The sequence below is a fragment of the Sinohyriopsis cumingii genome, unplaced genomic scaffold (assembly GCF_028554795.1).
Source record: "Sinohyriopsis cumingii isolate HCF-2022 unplaced genomic scaffold, ASM2855479v2 utg000131l, whole genome shotgun sequence".
Classification (NCBI taxonomy): Eukaryota; Metazoa; Mollusca; class Bivalvia; order Unionida; family Unionidae; genus Sinohyriopsis; species Sinohyriopsis cumingii.
In genome coordinates this window covers 1,861,741-1,872,384 of record NW_028315872.1, presented here as the reverse complement: position 1 = coordinate 1,872,384, position 10,644 = coordinate 1,861,741, and the positions used below count along the sequence as shown (strand labels likewise).

Sequence of the window (10,644 nt, the reverse complement as noted above, 5' to 3'; positions counted from 1 at the left end):
GATGTCAAACCAATATTCACATGCTTACAGCGTAGATATATACAGGGATGCCAAACCAATATTCACATGCTTACAGTGTAGATATATACAAGGGTGTCAAACTCTAATCGTATAAAATACTCTGAAATTTAAACGATCGTTTAATCTACTGGATCGTGCAACACCTCGGGATAAATTCACTTCGTTATTATTTGTTATGTATATTAAGCAATTCATATCCAAGAATCATAATTACGCTACGGTCTTTAGAACTGTTTTATTTTCATAATTTTATTTTTATTCCACAAGAATTTTGGATGAAGCAAAGAAATGGATATAGAGATGTTGTCATAGCTTTGTTTACAGTCAATTCCGTTTGCAAGAATTACAAATACCACTCGGTTCATATCAACTATTTTTAATAATAAGTATAAATATTTCAAATCCTTCCAAGCACATTGATTCTAGATGCAGACTGACTGACCACTGATAAAAATAAATTTATATTCGACGGAAATCAGCATGACCGACTAGATTTGATGCCCACATGTTGCCACGTTCCATGTACCTCGTCAAAATCCAGTGAGTGTATATTATATCTTCAGATTTGTAATGCACACCAGTCCAGCTTGTAGTGGAATTTGAGTTACCACTGATATCGTTATTCCAAGCAACCGAAAAACCAAAGATAATGTCCTGATGTTCAGCGCCGGTCATTGTATATCTGCCAGAGAGCTGATAAAAGTCCTTTGCTTCGCCTACGGCACTTCTATATTTGCCCAACAGGTTTCCATTTCCGCAAGACATTTCTATAACAGAGCCCAGTTCATTCTTCCATGTTCCAGTTATACCACAGGGATCTCGAGAATCTCCCTCATTCTGGCCGAGATCTATGATGATGATGATAATAATAATAATAATAATAATAATACTTGTGCCTTCCTGTTCTACGAGAAGACCAGTCTGTACACATATCCATTTGCAACTCAATTAAACTTAATAATAATAATAATAATAATAATAATAATAGAAGCATTAAAATATATGCAAACTATTGGGAATCAGAAGACAAAGAACATTGCAATGATGTGTTGGGATCTCTAAGGCCGGGCCTGCCTGGGGAGACAGCAGCGTCATATATATTGTTGACAGGATGCATATTTTACTGAAGATTAAATAGCATGCATCGGAGCTGAATCTGGTCTCCAATGTTTCTTGATAGGTGCAGGTCAATAGGATTATGCGTTTTAATTTATAATAACTCTGAATATGACATAAAAAATCGCAAAACGGAGCAAGGTGGTAATTTGTTTGTACTAGGGATGAAAATAAACGAAAACGAATTTGTAAGCAATTAATATGTATATGCAAGATAATGAGTTTCCAGATTTTCACAAAAGTATTAAAAATTAAGCGATATAATTTCATTAAGTGGTCTTTAAGGTTCTTTTTAAAGAATATATTAAAAATATAGTGCATAGAAATCGGACAGGAAAGAAAGTTTCGTGCTAATCTAGGTATAATGACACTATATTTCTCCGAACAGTTTATATTCTGAATGCAAACATTAAATGTGACATAAATTGTAACAACTTATCAAAATATGATTACCATAGACAGTAGTAACATTGATTCTCTCTCTCTCTCTCTCTGTCTCTCTCTCTCTCTCTCTCTCTCTCTCTCTCTCTCGTTTTTCTTCATGACTGAACAACATGTCCGTTTTTAAATAAACGTTGGTGACTTAGAGGAGGATAACTCAAATGTGCCATACGGCCCTCCAATCCTACTGACTGGTTATTTGTAGGGAAAACTGAAAGTCTGTTTAAACAAAAAGTAAAATAACGATATGTAAATATAGAATTAAACGGAATTTTATACATACATATCTATCTATCTATCTATCTATCTATCTATCTATCTACAGAGAGAGAGAGAGAGAGAGAGAGAGAGAGAGAGAGAGAGGCGAGTAAAAGAATCATAATGCGAATTATGCATGATTAAAGTTCACTAGCACTATAACAATTGAGCATACTTCTCTTCACCCCTCAACCATCTCGATTTTTAGATAGTTACCTCTGTAGCAGAGATACATAAACACTTATGCCAAGTCGGCGGTTGATTCGCAGCTCAAGTTAGGCATTTTACGCATTTGACCTCAATGCTAATCGAACACTGACAGGCAGTCAACAAACAAGCCAACCCGTTTTCAAGCCTAACTCAAATCGACTGTAAACCACATTATATATTTAGTTTATGTGCGAGTTTATAAATGATAGGTCTATGATAATTAGACTAATTGGTGTCAACATGCGAAACTATCCAGTCTGACCAAATGTATGATTTATCTGTAAATTGCTGCGCAGGCATACATCTGCTGGACATTGTAGTCTCGCATAGATAACAGAAATTGTTCCGAATGAATAAAACTTGCTTCTTATAACCCAGCCTTTTTATGCCCCTTAACATGATCACTGGTAAGGTAGTTGTTTTCAAACACAACAAATATTAGTCTGAGATGGCCTCTAAGGCAGGATCAGTCTGAGATGGCCTCTAAGGTGCGCATCTGGGCAATACACTTCTTTTAAAACGACCTGACCAGATTAACATTCCATACGTTAGTACCAATTATAACTAACCCATCGCTCCGATGACCTAGTTTGCCACGATTGCTGGAGGTTGTGGGTTCGAACCCTGACAGAGTCATACCAAAGACTTATAAAAAATGGTACTAACAGCTGCCTTGCTAGGTGCTCAGCATTAAGAGGTTAGTGTTAGGACTGGTCGGCCTGGTGTCAGGATAACAATACTTGGTGGGACATCATGCTGCATGTCTGTGGCATGATTATCCAGTTCTAGACATCAATGAAAACTGTCACATTGCAGACATCGTAGCGATATGACTGAAAATGTATTAAATATCCAGATCACACACACACACACACACACACACACACACACACACAAAAGAACACTAACCACGCCGAAACTTATATGTAGCTATTTGTTACGGTCTTATTAACACCAAAACAAATCGGGTTCAACTGCAAGAATACCGATTCAAGTCAATCATCACACATTACCGATTCAGGTCAGTCATCACACATTACAGATTCAGATCGACCATCACACATTACCAATTCAGATCAACCATCACGCATTACCGATTCAGATCAACTGTCACGCATTACCGATTCAAATCAACCATCACATATTACCAATTCAGATCGACCATCACACATTACTGATTCAGATCGACCATCACACATTACTGATTCAGATCGACCATCACGTATTACTGATTCAGATCGACCATCACGCATTACCGATTCAGAACGACCATCACATATTACCAATTCAGATCGAACATCACATATTACCGATTCAGATCGACCATCACACATTACCGATTCAGATCGATCATCACACATTACGGATTCAGATCAACCATCACGCATTAGCGATTCAGATCAACCATCTCGCATTACTGATTCAGATCGAGCATAACACAATATCGATTCAACCATCACACATTACGGATTCAGATCAAGCATCACGCATTACCGATTCAGATCAACCATCACGCATTACTGATTCAGATCGAGCATAACACAATATCGATTCAACCATCGCACATTACGGATTCAGATCAACCATCACGCATTACCGATTCAGATCAACCATCACGCATTACTGATTCAGATCGAGCATAACACAATATCGATTCAACCATCACACATTACCGATTCAGATCGACCATCACGCATCTCCGATTCAGATCGACCATCACACATTACCGATTCAGATCGACCATCACACAATACCGATTCAGCCATCACACATTACGGATTCAGATCAGCCATCACACATTACTGATTGAGATCGACCATCACACATGACTGATTCAGATCGACCATCACGCATTACCGATTCAGATCAACCATCACGCATTACCGATTCAGCCATCACACATTACCGATTCAGATCAACCATCACACATTACCGATTTAGATCAACCATCACACATTACCGATTCAGCCATCACACATTACCGATTCAGATCAACCATCACACATTACCGATTCAGATCAACCATCACACATTACTGATTGAGACTGACCATCACACATGACTGATTCAGATCGACCATCACACATTACCGATTTAGATCAACCATCACACATTACCGATTCAGCCATCACACATTACCGATTCAGATCAACCATCACACATTACCGATTCAGATCAACCATCACACATTACTGATTGAGACTGACCATCACACATTACTGATTCAGATCGACCATCACACATTACCGATGCTGATCAGGGTCTATGTTGTTTATTCTCCTAATTAGACCTAACAAGCTGCATAGATTCCTATGCATACGCATTATGCCAGGATCTATGAAATTTGAATGTTGATCCGACTTGTAGGACAGTATCCACGGTACTTCTATTTTCAGATTTCAATAAAACATCATAACCAGAACAACAACATCAGCAAAATGGCTACAGTAATTATCATCTTAATAAAGTAAACAATACAAATGACTGACAGCAATTATCATCTTAATAAAGTAAACAATATAAATGACTGACAATAATTATCATCTTAATAAAGTAGAACAATACAAATGACTGACAGCAATTATCATCGTAATAAAGTAAACAATAAAAACGTAAAAAGATCAGCACCTCCCGATCACGAAGGACAATAAAGATTCATTTCACAACTTTGAATATTTACGAAACATTACTTACAACCGTCGTGGTGTGTAGGCACTAGTTGGTTTAATGGGTCCTAGATGTGTTACACTATGTACAAGAATGATTAAGTTACATCACTTAAACATTCCAAGCATATCATTTTACACCAGAATCATCTGTTCGTGTCTCCGTTACAATGAATGTTATGCTTTTTGAAAAATATACCGGCTTGACATGTTGTGATGAAATCCATTACAAATTATACCAAAAAGTAGCTTCAAAATACTTACTACCTATCGCTGTAATGTACTTGAGGATGAGTATTACAAAAATCTGGACACCACATCTGGTCATTGTTGGTCGAGGCTAGAAACGAGAGAAAATGATGATAAAATACAAACGGGGGTTACGTCAGGGAAAACCCATGATGCATTTAGAACACATTTGGTGACAAACCGACAATACAGTTTTACAATATATAATTCATTTAACTAAAATGATGTTCATTTTGAGTAATACAGTTAAATACAATGTATTTGTAAGTAACTTGACGTGAGAGTGACGTCTAATGTTTCACCATGTCCCAGGCATCGTCGAGTTGTCAGGCAGTCTACCACCCTTACACATATCCTTGGCCTCATTTTCGATACTATCCTAGCGCGAACGACAGGCATGAAGCAGCTGCGAGTGAAGATTGCCTCACATTTTAAAAAGAACACAAAAACGACCCTATCAAAGTATAGTCAACTAACTCATGGATGGATTGAATATTTTCTACAAACATTCTTTAATGAAAACCAAACAAGATCTATGAGAGGTCGGTCTACCGTCTGTGCTGTTTTGCTTTTCTTTAAAAATGTAAATGATAAAATATAAATGTAAATTTAGCTTACAGACTTTTTAAAATGGTCCTTCTAACTTCGAACCATGAATTTAAGGACCAAGCGAACAATGAGCCACGTTTGATAAAGACGTCATCCCACCCCTGCCATTTCTTACTGTATCTCATTCCTTTAGATCCATACTGTCCGGGTTTTGCTTCACAAATCAACATCAATTTGTAATATACTGATACACGTTTAGTTTTCAAATGTCATGCGTTTCTTTCAATCGCTAAAATGAATTTTAATACACTGTATAGTTATTTCATTGCACATACGATAACGGTAGCTGTTGCTTTCAACTGGTATGTTCTGATACAATTAATGATATAGTAGTTAAACAATAATGAACATTAAATAAAGAATACTAAATTGTGGTTGTATTTGCCAAGTAAATTTACTACTTTTTCAAATATATTGTTCATTCAAACTTGTGGATTAATTTAAATTAATCCTGGCCAAAACCCGTCTTATTTGATGTATGCATGCCAAATGCCAATCAACAACTTGACTGCACAATATCAGAACTACTGCACAAAGCAGAATTACCAGTGAAACACTATGTATATAAACCAAATACTGCAGAGTATTGAAACCCACACCTCAGCAATTTTGGGACGTATACACTAAATCAACATCGAATCCAGTCTCATTTATGTCCAGTCAGCGCCATTTTATGTAATGACTAATGGTTGACGTTGCTTCGAACAAAACAGAGCAATATTTTATCATGCTCATGACACACAGAGATATATGTGCAAACACAAACACACACACACACACACACGGTATAAGACTCGAGTAGCCTCAAAGTTTATAAAGTGACATCAGGGTGTAATATAAATAAGGAGGGGAAGGTAGAAACGCTGAGAGAGAGAGAGAGAGAGAACATACATATTTCAATGATGCACTTTCAAACAAAGGGGTGACTCCGTTGTTTTTCAGTTTAGCTGGCATATTCACTCTTTCATAGGTTCGGTATTGGGAACATGGTATTATAGCGAACTACAAAACTACACAGACATTTACCATGACCCTGTGTTGGGAGTATATTAATATAGTGAACAGTAGAAAACTACTAAAATAAGTAAATCTAATCTAATACCGCAGAGGAGTGAGAGTGCTTACTAACCTTTCTTTCCGCTCCTTGTTCGCCAGGCAAATCGTAAGCAAGGTAGCTTGTCTGAGATTAAGCAAAGATTGTGGTTAGTCTGTGGCCTTGCAAACTAAGGAACCCGAAGTGAGATTTAATTGGTCAGTTCATTTCCTGGAATACACACACACACTATGATCAGTGCCTGATAGGAATAATCTAGGACCAAAGCTTCCACCCCCACCCACTATCTTTGGAATCGGCCCTATCGCGTATTATTTAAATGCACTGGGTGCAATGGCACAAACAGCTGGAATAAAGGGAAACACTACACGGCATCATGATGTTGTATATGTATTGATAGGTGCTCTAAGCTCCCATATAGAGAGAGATCAATATATATCCATTTTAAAACCATATGCCCAATTCGCAATGTGAAAAAAAAACATGTATATGGTAAAGATTGATTATGTTTAATTAATTCAAAACTCAAGTCAGATTGAGAGTGATGTGTTTGAGGCTTAGATTCTTCTTATTCTAACATGTTCAGATAATAGGTCAAACAGCGATACTCTTGAGGAATCTTCGGGGTCAATAAAGTGAAGTATATTTATTAGCAATCGTCTGACACGTGTATAATCATTATAAATGATTTAGTAAATAATTACGTGAGCGTAAAATAGAGAATAATTACATGAGCATACACGGTAAATTATAACATACATTTATTTTCTGGTCCATACTGGCAGTCTGAAGACTTTTAGAACACACCAGTTACTTATTGATAGAGACACTGTGGTATCCCATATAATCTAACCAACCAGTTACATATTGAGAGGTACACTGTGCGTATCCCAAATAATCCAACCAAATTTAAATATTTATTTAAATACAATAAAAGAGGTAGATATGTCGAAAGAAAATTACGGCTTACATTCATCCACTAAACCAAAATAAAAAATAAAAGATGGGGAAATAAATTTTAATATATGAATAATAAAAAATATAATACTAATCGTCTTTATATTATCATGTACACGATAACAAGCAATCGTTGATTTCATATTTGATTTTTACACAGAACATTGCTTGCACAAAATGACTTTTATTACTTATATTGAAATCACTGGAAACATTTAGTGTTAATTTTTGTGGCTTGTTCTAGGGGCGATATTTTTGGAAGGAATTGTAAGTGGATAAAGACATTACTTGTACGGATATTCATTACCATCTCTTTATAACTTGATCATATGGAATAGTACTATTTTGAACGTCAGACTCGTTAACAGATGTCCCATATATACAGGAAAAGAGTACTTCTACGTTTAATCACTTTACCCAAGTACGGCTTCCTATGATTTAGTGGATATAATGTTGGATTTATGTTCATAAAGATGGACGTTCGAATCTTACTTTGGTACCTTAATATTTTCCTTCTGATGAATTTATATTCGTTTTGCGTTTGTGGAAACCGACAAGAAAGTAAATGTTGTCCGTGAAGTTTGTTAAAAACATATATGACAGTTGAACATGTGCATGGCATATCATCTTTCCAAGGTCTTGGTTGTTGGGCATGAACCTGTGTTATTGCGATATCGTAATTGCAACCCATTATACGAGTTACACATACTAAATATACGGTCACATGATGTGCTTGACTTCTAGTTGCTAGTAATATGGTGTAACTTGTAACTGTTAATATGGTGGCTTAATTTGCCTTGTAATAAGGACATTTGTAACATACAATACTATCCTCTGTATGATACTAAATCACGAGCCCTACGTCGTAACATACAATACTATCTTCTGTATGATACTAAATCACAAGCCCTACGTCGTAACATACAATACTATCTTCTGTATGATACTAAATCACGAGCCCTACGTCGTAGCATACAATACTATCTTCTGTATGATACTAAATCAGGAGCCCTACTTCGTAACATACAATACTATCTTCTGTATGATACTAAATCACGAACCCTACGTCGTAACATACAATAATATCTTCTGTATGATACTAAATCACGAGCCCTACGTCGTAGCATACAATACTATCTTCTGTATGATACTAAATTAGGAGCCCTACTTCGTAACATACAATAATATCTTCTGTATGATACTAAATCACGAACCCTACGTCGTAACATACAATGCTATCTTTTGTATGATACTAAATCACGAGCCCTACGTCGTTTCGTAAATAGGTCGGAGATAGTATTCTTGAGCTGTTTACAAAGAGCGTACTTAAACACTCATTCACTTCACCGATACGATATGGTTTTACTAGATAAAGTGAGAATTTGTATTTGTAAAGATGTAGGTTCGAGTCTCGCTGGAGTATCCCAATTTTTCTTTATGATACAATACAATTCTTGTTTTGCATCTTTTGTAACAACCAAGCCTATAACAGTTTGCTGGTTGGGAAAATTTGCATATAGCTGCATGACAAATTCAATGTGCCTAGCAGTGCGATCTCGTCCAATTCGAGTCCTTGCCTTAGTCTTTTCTCACTCTGCAGGTGCCAGCACGTGACCGTGTGGGTTAGAGCTCTAGTGTACTTGAGTTAGCCGACATGTATAGTTAACTTGGGTTAGTTTCGGCTCCTGGTTAGAGCGAATTGTAACGTTCCAGCTTGTTAGACTTTTAGTGTTGTCATCAATATACCCAAACTTAATCAAAACGTTTGATCATTATTTTCAAACACGCACGCGGACACAAATGAGTACAAGATGACAGAGAATGACGAGAACGTGGAAAACATCATGATACAAACATTAATTCTATTTGTCTCTCACATTCAAGTTGCATTTCGTTCTTGTTCTATGTTCGCTATTTAAAATTATAATTTAGCTGCTCTTGTACACCTATGATCAATAACTTGCAAGTCACTGCGCATGCGCGAAATGTATAGCTGGCTGTCGTAAGAATTGCATGCTTATTAAGCCGAGTAAAAACGTAAAGTTTCTTGTCTTAAGTTTAAATGTGCATAGTTGTGCACGATTTGTTTACGACATTTAGATAGTAGTCTGAACAATTGAGGGAAAAGATGGTCTAAAGCGTTCTCCGTCACGGATCACTGCCATCTCACCTCTGTCTGCGTGGGTTGGAGTCTCGGGCTCGGCCAATGTGGATATGTGAGAAAGCTTGCCGGTAGCTTCTCGTGGGTCGGTGGATCTTTCCGGGGTTTTCCCGGGTAGCAGCAGAGAGGGTGAACAGACCATAGAATTCCGACAAAACAAATAAAACAAACAAATAAAATCATCTCGTAGAAAGGTCAAGATTTTACAAATGAACTTTTCCTTGAGATGTTTTATTTCTGCAATGACCGATTGTACTAATAAAACCTCAGTTTGAAATAGTATCTGAAAAAACAAAGTATTCTACGTGTTTATTTATTTCTTGTTTATTTTTTGACGACCAACGTTGGTAGGTACCCTCTCTGCTGCTCCCCCTGTTACCCAAATATTTTATCAATACCCACACGATATCTTGTTCTTGGATCATGTAAATTTATTGTTATAAATCCATGCGGGGTAGCTTGCGCTCGTGAGAAGAAATTTTTGAATTTAATTATATCCATGTCACCACCACAGCAAGTTTGATGAATATTTCGCAACGTGTGTGTGTCTACGCCATTAAACACAACTAAAATGTTGCAGTTGTCTCTGATCACCTTCGGAATTTGTGTATATCGTTGAGTAACATAGATCACGTCTGTATTTTTGTGTCTCCCTCGGGAAAATATTCTGGCTGGATTTGATTGTTTATCTAGCATCACATCGTCGTATACAACTAAATTATTAATAAATCCGTCTATGGAATCTACGGATGGTGCTTCATCAATATCGGTTATAAACTCTATAACATCATTATCCTCATCCAGTAATCGCGCGTTTTCATTGAAATCTTTAAGTACATCATAACATCGTTGATCATCAACGGATGGTGCTACTAAATACAACTTATCCCATTTCAACCATC

At 36.7% G+C, this 10,644-nt stretch overlaps 1 long non-coding RNA gene across 1 annotated transcript; it reads right to left on the bottom strand.

Annotated features, from left to right (window-relative positions):
- Positions 1 to 250: 250 nt before the first annotated feature.
- Positions 251 to 6,923, bottom strand: LOC149774815 (uncharacterized). The gene is made up of 3 exons (XR_016416713.1): positions 6,700 to 6,923; positions 4,977 to 5,052; positions 251 to 869 (listed from the first exon to the last, which is right to left on the bottom strand). It is a non-coding gene; the product is annotated as an uncharacterized LOC149774815 (long non-coding RNA).
- Between the last annotated feature and the right edge of the window lie 3,721 nt (positions 6,924 to 10,644).